The sequence below is a fragment of the Lissotriton helveticus genome, chromosome 6 (genome assembly GCF_964261635.1).
Source record: "Lissotriton helveticus chromosome 6, aLisHel1.1, whole genome shotgun sequence".
NCBI classification, from domain to species: Eukaryota; Metazoa; Chordata; class Amphibia; order Caudata; family Salamandridae; genus Lissotriton; species Lissotriton helveticus.
In genome coordinates this window covers 991,994,340-992,011,500 of record NC_136067.1, presented here as the reverse complement: position 1 = coordinate 992,011,500, position 17,161 = coordinate 991,994,340, and positions in this window count along the sequence as shown.

The window sequence follows — 17,161 nt, the reverse complement described above, 5'->3', positions numbered from 1 at the left end:
GTGCGATGTAGATGTTGAACAGCGTTGGGCAGAGTGATGAGCCCTGGGGTACGCCGCAGATGATCTCGGTGGCTTCGGAGCGGAAGGGGGAGGCGGATGCTCTGTGTTCTGCCGGAGAGGAAGGAGGTGGTCCAGTCCAGTGCTTTCTCCTGGATCCCGGCGTCGTGGAGGCGTGTGTGTAGTGTGAGGTGGCAGACCGTGTCGAAGGCGGCTGACAGGTTCAGGAGGATGAGGGCCACGGTTTCTCCGTTGTCTAGCAGGGTGTAGTAATAATACACTACTCGACGTGGATTCCAAAGTAAGTTTATTGTAGTAAGATAATACAGGTGCTCCCGGCTTGGCAGTTTCATCAATCCACAACATTCTATCTCGCACTCCAGGGTGGAGCGCGGGTCATACCAATACAGCAGAGCGAGAGAGGGGGGAAAAGGGGTTGGGAAGAAAGGGAAGTTACAACACACCTCCCTCCTTAAGGAAAGGTAGGGGGGGGAGAAGGAGAAGGTTCCACCCAGAGGAAGCAGGGCGGCTTAAGGTGGGTATGGGGAAAAGAAAGGGGAGAAAGGAAAGATGGAGGTAAGGTATGCAGCCCAGCATAACTGGGGTCAGATGCCAGAGACCCCTATATATTTTAAGCATAAGAACAGTCCTATAAGCACACGAACTGTGGTCAGTATCTCTGGACAGATTTGAGAATAGCCCCAGCAGGCAGAGCAAGGGGGAAAATGCGTATGTAGTCCCAAAGCATGTTCTATGTAGATAGAGTGAGTGGCCCTATTCTCACGTACATCCACAGAGAATAGATAAGACTCTTTTAAAATTCAAAAAGAATAAGTAAAGTTATCAGGATACATTTCCAATGTTAATCAACTGTAACTGTCATGTGCATTTAAAATTGTTATCAGGTTACATTTCCAACGTCAATAAACTGTAACAGTCTGGTGCATTTAACATTCAGAAAAGGAAGGGGACAGCTATAAGGTTACTTTGTCAGACGTTAAACAACTCAAACCGTCTGGAGCCAACAGGGAGTGCACCATTAGGGTATGGGTAAAGCTAATCAATGTATGCACTATGTAACACTAAGGGCATCCCCATATTGGTGAACACGAAGAATCACCACCTTTTCACACTTAGCTCTCCCATGTCCGAGCTTGCTACACCATCTATTCCTCCCGGGGATTCCAAACTCCTTCTGCTGGAATTACCATCCCTTACCAGAAGATTTAGAATGGCTGTACCGTCCTTTTCTCTAAGCAGCAGCTTGGGCCAGGACACTCCCCTAAGGCTACCACTGATGAAACAAGCTTCCGTTTCCATGTCCTTATCCATGCCGGGACTGGGCCTTCTTCTGCTCCCATTACCTTGGCCATGACCAGTATTGCAATCTTTGTCGCATTTTGTTTTAGACAGCCCCCGATCATTTGCATGAGTCTCATCAGGCTTAAGAGTGACCACCTGATCCTTCTTAGATTTGCCATACAAGAAATCACACGTGTCTACTGAGCCATTGCACTTCGGCTTCTTCCAAAGGTCATATACTGGACCCCTCTTCCCTTCCATACCTTTTAGTGGGGATCCTTTTAGTTCTCTCGGCTTTATATTATTCTCCCTCTCCATCATTCCATACTCGATCCCTTGTATGTATACATTTTTGTTCCCTCCTTTAGGCTCGATGTAACTTGCACCTCTCACTTTTTCTAGGTCGCAATTGTCCATATGCTCCTCTGACCACTTGGGTCGGGACCCATCCGGCATCATCCTGTGCCTCAACTCATTGCCAAAGGACTGGTTGATTTCATTCATCTGCCATCCTCGTTCTTTGGTTGTGGTATTTACATTCATCACCACCCTTCCCAATTTTCCATCCGTCTTCACTTTTTGTATCCTACTGTCCATTCTCTCTGGTTTCTTACGTATTTCTCTTTCCTCTACCTGGCTTTGATATGTGTTTTTCTTTTGGTAGTGTTCATCCCTAATAGCTTCTCTTCCCCACTCTTTTTCCTTTGCAGCTCTTTCAAATGCTGCATTTCTCTCAGGTGGTTGCCTGCAAACATTAACCGTTTCACCTCTAGTATCTTGTTTGCTTTGATACCATGTCAGCTCATTCCTGTGTTCTTTTATTTCTTTCTCCCATGATATCCTCAACTTCTGTTGATCTCTCCACCCTAGCATGTTGATAACACCACTCGTTATGTATATGGTACTCCTAGTATTGTTTTCTTTATAAACTACATCCATGACTTTGTAACCAATAATCTGTATATCCTCCCCTGCATATGTTTTCAGGACGGAGTTGGCCTCTTTTAGTTCATTACCATGTTTTTTTGCAAATGATCTGTCCCAATCTCTTTTGCTTACCATGCTATTTCTCGAACCAGAGTCAGTAATCATTTCTGTCTCAACTTCCTCTATTTTAACCGTGCATCTCTGAGATATCTTGCTGGCTCTGACATCCTCTTTGCCATCCATTCTTTCTTTGAACCTTTCATCCCTAAGTGCCTTTCCACTTGTGGCTTGTATATAATATTCATCCCACACGTTCAGCATATTCTCATATATGTTTCTGTCAGTACCTGTCATGAAAACCTTCTCCATATTGTGATACATTTTCCTTCCACCCTTACCTAAACTGTGGAGTATAATTTCCGCTTTTGCTTCCGGTGACAGAGATGCTACCTCTTCCTCCAGGACTGATAAATAGTTTTCAAAATACACTTTCCACTCCCTCCACTCTGCAATGTTTTTATTAACCTCCTCCATGAACGGCTCAGGCGGAGGGAGATTGTACATTCGGCCCCACTCCATGGTGTGCTGCAATACCGGAAGATGCCACCCCTCCACTAATACAGCACCACAGCTCTGCTAATCTATTTGCTACGTCTCGCCCTAGGGCCCTTATGGATATAAAGCACTTGCGTTAGAACAATATGAATGTCACGCCAAGACTCTGACTGGAACTACTGAAATGAGATGTCAGGTAAAAGGGCCACTAAAGACAGAAGGGTGATGATAGATGGTAATTACTGAGCTGTTGTGACTGAGTGCGTAATGAAAGAGGCTCGTGAAATGTAAGGTGACGTGCCTGAGATGCCCACTTCCTCGTGCTGGGATACGGGGTGTAGGGTACTTCTCACACTTACACGCTACAGACCCCAAGTTCCTTGGATGAGTCCCTTAGATTAACGGTGCACTTGACTTTCCGTAATCCCTAAAACTGCTTTGCTCACGTCGTAATTGGGTTTGGGACCCTTGAAAATCTTCATTCACTTTCACAAAGAGATACTTGTTCCTCTCACATCGAGCTGCTTCACAACTGTACTGATTCTGCCCCAAGATTTCCTTGCACAATCAGCCCCTCAAGGTTTCCCCAGCTGCCACACTTCTCTTCCACTCTTGAGGTTTTCTACTCGGAACCACGTGGGTTGCCACGCCCCATGTATTCCTCTGAAATCTCCTCAAACCGTTACCATGCGCTGTCAAAGTTCTGAAATTTTACTCACGCTGCTTCAACACGCTGCTGTGGTTAAGTTTACTTCCTAGAGCCCTGAGGTTTTGTTACACTCCTGAAGTCTCCACACACCCGTTAGAGATACTGCCTTGGTTTTTTAACTCTTCAACACTGCTGCAGTTATTTTACTTCACCGGGCCCTGATGTTTGCATCGTTCCCTCAGTTCCTTCAAAATCTCCTCACGCCACTAGCCAACGCTGCCTCATTTCTGAGATATCCTTGTGCCGCTTCTACATGCCGTTTAGAATAAGTTCACCACACAGAACCCTGTAGATTTGCCTCACTCCCTCTGTTCCTTTGAAATGACCTCACTCCAACTTCTACGCTCTGCCACTGATCCTTACTCAGGTGGCTGCAGAGGGGGGTGGGGTTGGGGGGAGGGGGAAAGAAAACTCCCCTCTCAGATCGTCTTCAGTAGTTTAGGTCGCTCACTATGCTGCCGCAGCTAAACTACCATTCACAGGAAACGTGGCTCGCTACACACACTGTTTCACTGGTTTTATTATTTTATTTTCCACTTTTTTTTTTTTCTTCACACTGCTGCCATGCACTGCCTCTATACAGTGTCATGAGGATTCGGCACCAAAGGTTACGCTCCACGCGTCTCTCAGTATTTCAGAGGCTCAACACAATAATGCAGTCCAGCCTGGGTCCCCCACGGTTAATCTCCTTCACCCAAATGAATGTGTGAATCCTACTGGATTCCCCGAGACTTTCCTTTACACACCTCCCTTATTTCTGGGAGTCAGGGGCAAGCATCTTCCCAACGCTGTCATTAACTCATGCCTCGAATAATTTTTTGCTCACCTCAAATCAATTCCTTTCGCGATGCTTCAAATGTGACTTTAATACACGCTCCGCTCCTTTCAATTGTCGCTCACCACAAAACAGTTCCTTTTGCGTTACTTCAAAATGCGACTTTTAATACACGCACCGCTCACTTCACTTCACGCAGCTTCAAGGTCTCACAACATAGACCTGCGCAGTTCTACGGCCAATGGAGAACTATGCCTTACTTCATTATCTCCTGCTACTTCGCACCACTGGCTCCGGTATCGCTGTGCGCAGAGCGCCGCCCGTCACTTTCTCTGAGGAGTGTCTGCCGAAGGTAGGTTCTACTCACTGACGCCGTCCTTGCCTTCACACTCCGCCTTTGCCCTCCTGTGCCCGGCGTGACACTCGGTTTGCACACTATCGAGGTGGGAGAGATAGTGCTTCTGAGTCCTACTTCTCACCCCGGATGGCAGAACCGGAACTTCCTGTCAACGACTCGACGGTTCCTCGGAGCAAGACTCTCCGTCTTGTCACACACTGAATTCCCTTCTACACAGACAGCATGGCAGCCTACCGCTCCACAGAGGGGACTTATTACGGTGCCAGGAGACGCCCCTTCAAAGCCAGAAACGGAACGCTTTCGCTACAAGTCGTCCGCTTTTTACAACATCGTCTGCTTCGTGCTCATTCTCCCTTTCATTACCAGCAAACTGCTGTGCCGACTCTTCAATCCCCTCCGGGTAAGTCTTCCTTTTCACGGGTTTTCTCCGCCCAAGCATAAATCTGTCCAGGGGAGAGACACCAGCTGACCCTGGCTCAGCTCCACGTCCTCGTCGCCAAAGAATGTAGTAATAATACACTACTCGACGTGGATTCCAAAGTAAGTTTATTGTAGTAAGATAATACAGGTGCTCCCGGCTTGGCAGTTTCATCAATCCACAACATTCTATCTCGCACTCCAGGGTGGAGCGCGGGTCATACCAATACAGCAGAGCGAGAGAGGGGGGAAAAGGGGTTGGGAAGAAAGGGAAGTTACAACACAGGGTCCTGATGTCATCGTTGGCGGTGATGAGGGCGGTTTTGGTGCTGTGGTTGCCGCTGAATCCGGACTGGGATGGGTCTAAGATGCTGTTCTCCTTGAGGAAGCTGGTCATTTGTTTGTTGACAGTCTTCTCGATGACCTTCGCCGGGAATGGGAGCAGGGAGATGGGTTGGAAGTTCTTGAGGTCCTTGGGGTCTGCCTTGGGTTTCTTGAGTAAGGCGTTGATCTCGGCGTGTTTCCAGCTCTCCGGGAAGGTCGCTGTCTCAAAGGAGTCGTTGATGGCTTTCCGGAGGTGGGGTGCGATGGTGGTGCTGGCTTTGTTGAAGATGTGGTGTGGGCAGGGATCTGATGGGGATCCGGAGTGGACAGTGTTTATGATCTTGATGGTGTCGTTGTCGTTGATGTTGGTCCAGGAGAGCAGGCAGTTGGTGCGGATGGCAGTCGTGGGGGTCACCAAAATGTCACCAAAAAATTACATTATCTTTAATGAACAGACAAATAACTAGTTTGTACATTAAACAAATAATTGCAATAAACATTAAACAATGTATACACATGTTTTAATCAAAGACATTATATTACATTACTAAAATAATTATAATTCACCCTAAAAAAATAACTATATGCATAACAATATTAGCAAATACAATTATTTACATAAACTACAAGCATGTATACAAAAATCTAAATATTAATAAATATTAATGTACCTATGTATGTAGCACTTGAGACGGACCATACCACACTTGCCGCCATTGACATTTGGATTCTTCCCATTACAACATGGCCGCATACTTTTCCGATGTTTCGGCGTACGCACTGTGCGCGATATTCCTGCATTGTATTACAAGCCGCTTTAACTCTTCTGATGTATGCTAACTGAGGTGACAGTCATCATGCTGACTGACACATGACAATATGTTCAATTATTTAACTAAAATGCAAATTTCACAATTTATTTGTGTTACAAATTATCTTTGTAACACACTAATAAAATAAGTATTAAACATTGTTGGGAGGGAAAAGTCCTCTGCATGGTGAGAGGCGTGTACCCCTACACAGAGTGGCCAGCTGTATTGTTGTCTGGATCCCTAATTCAGATTTTTTTGTCATAGATGAAAATGGATCATGTATGTGCGCCATGACATAGGCCTGTCTCATGGATTGCAGTTTTGTTGAATCGAGAGGGTCGACAAAAGCGCTACCCACATAGAGCTGAAGGCAACCGCCTTCATCAGGAATGAACCAGCGCAAGAGCGGTGGTGGCAGCATACTGGGTAGTTATCAGTAGTAGTGAACAGGTCCTTTTTACCCTGTGTTACTGGAGTGAGGCCTATAGTCTCAATCACCTTTTTAATAGTTCAGCTGCTGTGTGTATAATTCACCCCTGGCCTATATCAAGCGATGTGGAAGTACATGCATAATAAAAACATGTGCGGTGTGCAAGTGTGCTTGCAAGGAATACACTAAACCTAGGTTAAAGTGTGGTACAGCGCACACAGGCTAAATGTGTGTGTGCCAACAGGGTGTGCTTTTAAAATAAACACTCTGGTGCAGTACAAAGAAGTTGCTTTACAGAACAGTGTATGAAGACCGAGTGCATGTGCTGCATGTGGCATGCTGGTGGTAGCATCATACATGAGGCCAACAGTAATAGGCCGTGAGTGTGCTGTGAATGTGCCCTGAATGCAGAAGTTCCCACACTAGTAGATAACATGGAAGACCTTGGGTTGCATTTTAGAAAGACCAGGCAAACCAGGTGAAAACATTAGGAGTGGAGAAACTCCCTCAGACAGAGTTGTGTGTTGCTGCATTCCAGTAAGCTGGGTGGGACAAGCACTGGCTAAAGAAACCGGTGTATTTCAAAGGGCTCTTTGATTCAGTGACAGATCACAAGGAAAAGGGTCTGGACACATCTCAGGAAGAGGGAGATCGGACTGCTAAGAGAATCATATTGAGTAAGGACTGAAGCCCGGGAATACCCTTCTATGCAATTATCACTGTGACTGGCATTCAGGTGTGAACTTTGGTCACTCCCATGAAGCTTGTAGGGGGGTAATCAACTTCGGAGTCCGGGCTGCTGTGACAGACATCCTTCAGGTGGAGGAAGAAAGGGGAGAGATGTCCATTTCAAAGAAGCAGAACCACTACATAAAATTGCAAAGGTCCAGACCCTCAATCACATTTTGTGTCATGGAAAGAACTATAAGTTGGGAAGTCTTAGATCCCAAACTTTGTCATCTGTCAAGCAAACAGCTGTGCTGTGTGAGGAGGGTAAGCTCTGCAAGACTTTTGCTTATGACCAGGACTAGGGGCCCCAGCTGCTTCTCTCCCTGCTGGACGAGGGGACATCACCCATGGAAGCCACGATCACTTGCACTGGAACCTGGAGCACCAGCTCCTACATACTCGCCAAGACCAGTGCTTAATTTGTGCCGGTGCTTTCCGGTGCTCAGCACCGGCACTTATTTCACCGGGCCGGGGCTATACAATCGCTCTCCTCCGACAGATCGATGGCCCGGTTATTATTTAAATAAATGTCTTCTTTCTTTTCGTGGTTGCTGCCTGGTGTGTCCTCATAGGAAGTCCACCCTGGCCCAGGCATCCTGAAAGAGCGTGTCATCATCACGTTAGTGATGTCACTGACACTGCAGCAGACCGCGCCTGCCTTTCACGGAACATAGTTTCATTTCCGTTGAAGAGGGGCTGAAGGCGGGCTTTTGGCTGAGCTGGGGCGCGGCAGTCTGGAAGTGTGCAGGACTGCCAATAAACGTTGGACAATATACAATGTCCAGCAAAAGTGACTATATAGGAGCGCCAGCAATCAATACAGGTATAATTTTCATACGTTTGATTTATTTACATCATAAAAGCAACAAGAGCTGCAAAAGGGCGTTATATGTACACGCTGTCCGGCGGGAAGCGCCGCGATGTCATGAAAAGAAAGGACAATTCGAAATAAAGCACCCTTTGTCCTCACGAGAATCACTGCACCCACAATCTCCAGATGCGTTCCTGGAGTAGAGGATGGAAGCGTTCACCTGGAAACGATCTTGGGGAACCCCAGGCATGATTTTGTGATTGAGGAGACGTGGGTGAGCGCCTGGGGTGTGGAGTAAAGTTGGTAGGGTTGCCTGGCTCTTTGCAACCCCTGCTTTTGTAATGGTATTTCAAAAGCAGGTAGTTAACCACCCTAAAAAAGTTACCCCTGAAGCAGGCCGGATGTGTTGTGTTAATGAGGCCATACAATCTAAAAACTCACAGGCTAACATACACGGTGGCAGAGAGCACCAGGCATTCATTGAGGGGCAAGAGGCTAAGAGACACGCACACAGATAGCGCATCAGCTCAGTGAACCAGAAAGCTGTGATATTTCAAGTACTTCGCTGCAAGCGCTATAAGGCACATTTTATTATTGACACTCTCCGTATGCGCACTGAGACTGTTGACATTAAACTTACTTAAATTACATAATAATGCATCCGTTGTGCTCCCGAGAACCACTCTGCACTCTGAGGTCAAGACAAACTCATTCAAGTTCAAAGTTGACTTTAGCATATTTAGTGCACGCAAAAAGTTCACTTTGACTCATAATCTCTCAAAGTTCCCAATTGGCTAGTTGTGCGTTTAAAGTTAATGTCAGCTATTTAGGCAGTGCATGCCTCAGCCCATCATTTGCCCAAAGTTTGCGTCTGTATGCACATCACTTGCTAGGCTCACTTTTTCTCGCTGTTCGGACAAGTTTGGCTTTAGTGCCTTATTGCGCAAAGTTTGGTTTGGGTCATCACTTGCTGTTAATTGGGTGCTTCGCCTACCGCCCTTGCTTTGTCCTGCCTTTTCTGCCGCTAAACGGTCGAGATCAGGAGCCTGTTAACTTTACCAGCCCCTGGTTGGCAAAAGGTGATAGTGTTTTGCACACAGGGTTTCGGAACCCCGGATCTGCAGCATTTGTGAGCTTGGCCTCGATGTTGGCTCTCCTAGAGTCATCCGTCCACGGACTGGCTAGCTCTGGCAAAGGAGCAATGCACATACCATGCCTTAAATCATTGGCAGGGTCTGCCAGAAGGGGGGGGGGGGGGCACCGTGATCACTCTGAAATAACTAGGCCTTAGAACTAACAATGGCTCGTGCTCTCACAGTATATGCGCAAATGGCACGCCCCCAGCTTGCCACTCAGTGATGTGGTGCCCTAAATCGCTATTGTGTGTCTTGGACAGCACAACTATGCATTCATGAGCCAGGCCAGGAACGATACAGCCCTGTCACCTCTCAACTTTACATAATTAATTACTCTATTTTTAATAAAGCAGAGGTGTACTTTTTTCTTGCTGTTCCTCAGTATCTGCTTTTCTTCCTACCCTTCACACCTTACTCCTTCCCTTCTATCCATTCTCCTTTCACTTTCTGCCATATGTCCAGGTTTCCTCTTAAGCCCCACCTCCCCTCATTAACTGCTTATCATTTTTCACCTTCTCATCTTTCCCTTGCACTCTTTTCACGCAGCTCACTTCTGTCTGCTCTTCTTCCCTTTCTCCTCTTTCCTTTATTCATTCCCATAATGTTCCACCCCAGTCTTCCACTCCCTAGCTCTGCTTTTCTCACGTCTCTTCACATTCTTTGTCTACCGTATCTATCTTTGCCTTCAGACATCTCCTCCTTCCTCACTCTCCCTTTTATGTTTTTCCTTCTTGTGCATTTCTTTATATACACTCCAGGAATCAGTATTTGTTCTCACGGTCATAAATTGTAATCTTGGTATGCAACTCAGTCTTTCATCTTTCTGATGTCGGTAAAATGTGTGTCTATGACCTGGATAACAACATTTTAAATTCTGTGTCAAAGCTCCCTTTGGTGTATATGTGCTTTACAAACATACATGGTATGTTAAGCACACAAATGTATTTTAGTCTTTTGTTTTTCAATTTCTTTGCAATATGACACTGTCACTCTCTTTCCCTCCTTGACCCAGTACCTTTCATGCTCGTATCCATTCCCCTGAACTTTCTTTCCTTTCCTTCGTCCCATCTTTTTCTTTTCCCTTTTTCTCTTCCTCAGCACCTCCAGCCATACCTCCTTTCCCCTCTTGCTTCATTATACCCTCATTCCTTTCTTGCTTCCTTCCACCCTCATTCATTCCCCATCCTTCCCCTCTTGGTGCATTTATTCCTCTTCATCCATTCTTTCCTTACTTTCTTTTTTTTTATCCTTCCTTCACCTCTTCTTTAATTTCATCCTTTCTTATCATCAACCCCTCCTTATGCTTATCTTGCTCCTTTCCTTTCTTCTTTCTATACCACATAATTCATTTCCTTTTGCCCACTATTCCTTCATTTCTTGCTGCCTTCTTTAATGTATTCCTTCCTTCACCCCTTCCTATCTTTAAAAGAGCACAGTACAAGCACATTCTACTTAGTTTACAAAGCTGCCTCAAGTCCTCCAATGACCCTTCCTAAAGCTGCATTTTGAGAATTACAAACATTCTCTAATTTGAGCTCATTTTTAAGTTGTTCTCATAGGCTTCCCACATGTTATATTATGTTATGATATATTGATTTGTGTATCAAACTAATCACCCGAGAGGGTATCCAGGCACTTGGGCATGTGTGTGTGTAGGTGTGAGGTCCCGGAGGTGCTTATGTGAAGAGCCGGGTCTTCAGCTTCTTGCGGAACTCAAGATGTGAGGAGGTGGCTTTGATGTTTTGAGACTTGTGGATGTGGGTGGAACCAATGAAGGAAGAGAGTGCAGCCTCTGGAAGAAGTGGGCGGAGCCGGTAAAGTGGGTTATGGCCTCCTGAAGAAAAATTTGAGCACCTGCACTTAATATTTTACAAATTAAGCACTGAAGACCGGTGTGCCCATGAGGAAGAAGACACCAATGGAGGGAGCAATACCCACAAGAGATCCCTGGCATGAGTACTCTCAGTGCGAGGTGTGAGGAATCCAGCCCTGTACTGATTGGGCTGTAGCCCATGTGCAGGACTTAATTGGCGACCCCATATGCCACAAGGGGCCGCTGTGAACTGAGTTATAATAGTGTGGTAGGAGAAACATACCATGCACCGATCGAGCCGTTGCTCATGTGTCAAATAGACTGGTCGACCCTGTACACAAGGAGGGGCGGCCACTGCATGGATTGAAGCTTGTGGTGGGAGAAACCCCTCTGCACACCAATTGGGCCATTGCCGGTGTGTTGAATCGGCTTGGTGACCCCCTATGACAGGAGAGGCCGCCATTACTCTCTATGTGAGTCTAGTGTGACCGGAGTGTGAAGGCCTGAATGACAAGCCTGTATGCCAGGAGGGGCCATCAGAGATGCTGTAGCCGAGAGGCCCGGGTCATCACCCATAACTGCAAAACCGTTGTGACCAAGGTGGAACTCAACCACATATTGTGGACTGCCCGCAGAAACCCCGTTAGAGCAAGGAGACCAGCCCCCACCCTCCGCCGAGCCCACTGGGGCCAGAGCACCTCGCCCATCTCACCACTGCAGGTACCTTGACTCAGGGAAGACAGCCTGTGCCTGCCTAGTGCTGCCATGTGTGACTGGGGGGCAGCCAGACTCAGCCATTCCAGAACCGGACTGCGCTGCGGTGCTGCAGGGTACTTTTGCCCCTTGAGTGGGTAAACCAAGAACTGGGCCTTTGGGCCCCGGGAGCTTATTACCATTGGTGCTGCTAAAACCTAGATTTACTGGCAGAGTCTGAGGGATGAACTCTTGTGTACGGCCTATTAGTTTTCATTTCCTGGATGCAGCCATCAGTGAATGGGGAATAACATAGAACATGCTACACTAGAGGTGGGAGGACAGGGAGTGGCCCGACAACTACTACAGACCGACCTCAAGGGGATTGTGTTATCGCTTTTTAAATGTCCTTTACCTTTGCATGTGAAGAGTTAAAATAAAATTATTCTTTGTATACAAAAACAAGTATTTGACTCGACTTTGAGTTACTGCTGCGCTGCCTGCATTTTGAATCATGAGCCATATTCAATCAATCAATCAATCAGGGGTTTATAAGGTGCGCTGCTCACCTGTGAGGGTCTCAAGGTGCTTGGAGGGGGGGAAGCGGCTCTGGATCAGTCAAAGAGCCAGGTCTTGAGGTCCTTCCTGAACGTGTGCAGGGTCGGGAGCATCTGATGTTCACAGTTAGCTCGTTCCAGGTTTTGGCTGTGATGTAGGCGAAAGCTCTCCCGCCGGTTCTGTTTCTGCGGATGCGTGGGACCTCTGCCAGGGTGAGGTCGGCGGAGCGGAGGCTCCTCTTGGGTATGTGGAAGGATACTCTCTCGTTGAGGTGTTTGAAGGTGACCCTCTTCTCGACGGGGAGCCAGTGGAGACCTCGTAGGTGTTGGGTCATGTGTTTGTGGCGCGGTGTCCCAAGGACAAGTCTGGCTGCGGCGTTCTGGATGGTTTGGAGTTTGTGTAGAAGAGTTTTGTTGATTCCGGCATAGAGGGCATTGCCGTAGTCAAGTCTGCTGGTTATGAGTGCGTGGGTGACGGTGCTTCTTCAGTCGGGGGATCCATTTGAAGGTCTTACAGAGGATGCAAAGGCAGTTGAAGCTAGTAGAGGCGACGGTGTTGATCTGGCGTTCATGGAGAGGGAGGAGTCAAGGATGAGGCGGAGGTTCCGAGCGTGGTCTGTAGGGGTGGATGGGTTCCCGAGGGCGAAGAGCCACCAAGTGTTGTCCCAGGCAGAGGTGCAGGGTACGAGGATGAGGACCTCAGTCTTTTATGAGTTTAGCTTCAGGCAGCTGTCTTTCATCCAGGCTGCCACGTTATTCATTCCTTCCTGGAAGCAGAGTCTGATGTCTTTGGAGTTCTTCATGAGTGAGAGGATGAGCTGGGTGTCGTCGGTGTAGGATACGATGCTGAGCCCATGCTGTCTGACAATGGCGGCGAGGGTGGCCATGTAGATGTTGAAGAGCGTGGGGCTGAGTGATGATCCCTGGGGTACTCCCCAGTTGATTTCCATGGGTTTGGAGAGGAAGGGAGGGAGTCGAATCCTCTGGGTTCTGCCGGAGAGGAAGGATTGGATCCAGTCGAGGGTGGCTCCTTGTATTCCCGCGTTGTGAAGTCTCGCTGCGAGCGTGCGATGTGAAACAGTGTCGAAGGCTGCGGAGAGGTCTAGGAGGATGAACTGTATATGAGCTTCCCCTGCGGGAGCCTTGACTACTTGAGCTATGCTACCCAGCTGAGAGTCAGGTGCAGAAGGGGCCCCTTGACCCAGTTGAGATCGATCCATAGTGGGGTGGACTGATGGGAAAAAGACCTCAACAACCTCAGTTGGGTGCGGTAACTCCTGCGCACCCCATGGACCTTGGAATGGGGTTCTGACAAACATATCAAATCAGACACACTACAATAAAATGGTTGAGGAGAAGGATAGAGCTGGTAGCTATGTTTAAGTTGCAGATCCTTTTACTGCATGGGTAACAAATAGGAGAGGTCAAAAAGTCATACCATAGTCTTTTTGGTTTCCTTAAGGTTCTTTATTGTGAGTGAACTCAATTATTCTGGTGATCCAGAAAAACAAACACAAGTGCAGCCAACATGTGTTTTGCCCCCTGATAGCGCGGATGCCTGGGGCTTTTTCAAGCCGTAGATGGTGTAGTCGAGTAGGGGGCACGCATATGTGTTCGTGAGCAACATGAGAGAGCAACTAAGTGTGTCTTCGATGACAATTTGTTAGGGGCGTAAAAGCGGTCCTGAGCTGAAGTGAGAAGAGTATATTGTCAGGACCTGTAACCAACCAACCTTGCTGATATACTCTTATCACTTCAGTTCATGAGAGATTTAACGTCTTTCCCCATTGTCAGAGAGGACACACTTCGTTACTCTCTCATGGCATGATACAACACTTAAAATAATTTTCTTACCCTCAATATTCCTGTTGATGATGTTTTTGACATTTCAATACTCTTGACATACTATTTTTGAATAACTATGTTTTTTATTCAATGTTTTGTCCAAACAACAAAGCAGAGATCTCGAGTAGAGTCATGTCACATTTAACTCCTGTTTTTTCTAATTGTTTTGCATTCTGGTACTTATAGTTTTACTTTTCCTGTAATAGTTGCAAACCTACAAGTACCAGAATGTGAAGGATAAATGTGAACAGGATCAACTCACCCCTCATATGAAAGAATGTGAAGACACCATTTAAGGCATACAGCCAGATTCATCATCGGCATGTTTTGCGAGTCTGTAATAGCGAATAATAAAGAATCGCTATTACAGACTCGCAAAACGGGATTCATGTAGGAATCGCAATATTTATTGCGATTCCTACAGCTTCCTTATTTGCGATTAGCTAATTGCTAATCGCAAATAAGGAATAACTCCCCATTCATTCCTATGGGCCTAAAGGCCGATAGGAATGAATGGGAAGACAAATCAATGTGCGAATCGCTAATAGCGATTCGCATTGTGATATTGCGATTTCAAGGGTGCAGGGGTGTCCAATGGACACCCTGTTGCACCCCTGAAATGACATTGGATGCTGGTGTTACGCACACACATGTCCATGGGACATGTGTGTGTGTAACATACAACTTAGAAAAATGCACGTAAGTGCATTTTTCTAAGTTTCTGCTATTTACCACGAGGTTTGACTTTGCGGTAAATAGCGGCCCAAATTTGCGAATTCACAATTTTTAAATGTTTCATGAATTGCATTTAAGGAATCTCAAATAGAGATTCCTTAAATGCAATTCCTCGCAAATTTGCGAATTCTATAATTGCGATTTTTGCATTTGGGATGATGAATCCCAAATGCAAAAATCGAGCTCGCAAAGGGCCAGATTCTCAGAATCTGGCCCTTTGCGAGCCGATTTCACTTTGATGAATCTAGCTGATAGTGCCGTATTTTTAAGGACATATATGGGGCATATGAACATTTATTTCCATGTTTGTGTTTTCACATTAGTAGCTCCCGAAGTGGAAACATAGATCAGCATTGGTAGTTTTAGTTTCTCTTGTGTATGACAAGGTAGCTACTGATACCAAAGCGATGTAGGGTCTAAGGCCTGCAAGGAAGGGGCCGGTGATGATGGTGGCTGATAGCATCAGGGATGTATTTGTGGCAGGGGCCTTCTGCTATTGTCTTCTGACTCCTAGGGAAAGGCCCAAATCTGCAGGAGTATCCACCAGTGGAATTTCCTTCATTAGCGAGATATCACAGTCAGGGAAATTCCACTGGTGGAGTCTCAGTGTGAGGTTATCCCCTCATCACTCAATGTGTGAAACTCAGTCCTAGAATTGTAGCACATCTGGACACTGTAAATATGAAAATATCACACATAAGCAAACAGAAAATTTGGCAGCTATGCATATATGGAAGGGAAGGATGTAGCCCCGAATCTAAGGCAGTGGTTTTTCAGGAACCTGCCCTCAGCATGAAAACACCAGACAAACAGGAGGGATTGAGGGAGCTCCCTCGGGAGTGGATCACCATCCCTAGAGTTTAATGTTGGCTGGATGTTGATGAACGACAGACAGAGTGCACAATGGAAGTGTGGCTCAGTGGTACTGAGCTTCGCAGATGTTTGAGGGCAAGACTTCGGCCTAGAGCCCCGGAAAGGCAGTGGCGGTTGAATGGGCCTCTAGATTGATGATATAAGCAAATGAGCTGGTATTATATGGCAAAAAACAAACTGTTATCAAAGTAATTTCACCGTGACAATTTAAATTAGTCAATGTGATGCCTATAATTATACAAAACACTATTTATTTTGATAATTTCGCATGCATAGTAATCTTCACTCTGAGTACATGTACCTTAAGTATGTTTAAACAAACACTTATGACACACAGTTATACATAAATAGTAAAATAAATTACAGACAAGAAACAAGGGACAAGTTATACTGTGCTGTACAAATTCATTTTTTTTTATTTGTGTAGCAACTAGAAACTTTCTTCAGTCTTCCAGTTGTTTTTACATACTATTGCGGAACATTAAAAAATGTTGCACGGTCCATAAAAGAGCTAGTCTACAGTGAGAACATCCACTGAGAACCAATTAGCCCTCAGTATCCTAGTGTGGGTCCGTAGCTAATTTCCCCCATATTCAAGAAAGGCAATTGGGCACTTGCGGAGAATTACAGACTCATCACTTTACAAGATACAGATGCCAAGCTGTTTGCAGGAGTACTACTAATTAAATTAAATGAATGGGTAACAGAAAACAAGATCTTGCCATTAAATCAAACTGGTTTTATTAAGGGGCTTGGAACAACGACAAATATCATGGCATTATCTCTAATAATTGAAAAATCACTCAGAGTAAAACAGCCCTTGTATCTGTGCTTTGTATATTTTAAATCTGCTTTTGACTGCGTGCAAAGGAACCTATTGTGGAAAAAACGTATTGAAAAAGACATTCCAATTGAACTATTAAGACTGATTAAATTGTTACACAGTAAAACCTGGGTAAGAGTAAGGATGGGGGACGGACGATCATTAACAAAGGAGATTCCAGCAATAGAAGGGCTTAAGCAGGGATGTGTGTTGGCCCCACTCCTTTTTAATCTATTCCTAGGAGATCTATCAGGGAACCTTGACGAACTTAATGCACATCCCCCGAAAGTTAGGGGATAAAATGATATCTAACTTAATGTATGCAGATGACGCCATCCTTCTAAGCCGTACTAAAATCGGTCTTCAGCGCTTAATTAACAGAACAGCTTTGTATGCCAAGGAAAATGGAATGGTGATAAATGAAACCAAAACAAAAATTATGGTTGTCACCAGGAACATAAAACTGAGACAAAAAAATAAATGGTATATGGAAAACACCCAACTGGAACAAATTGAAGTGTACAAGTATTTGGGTGTACT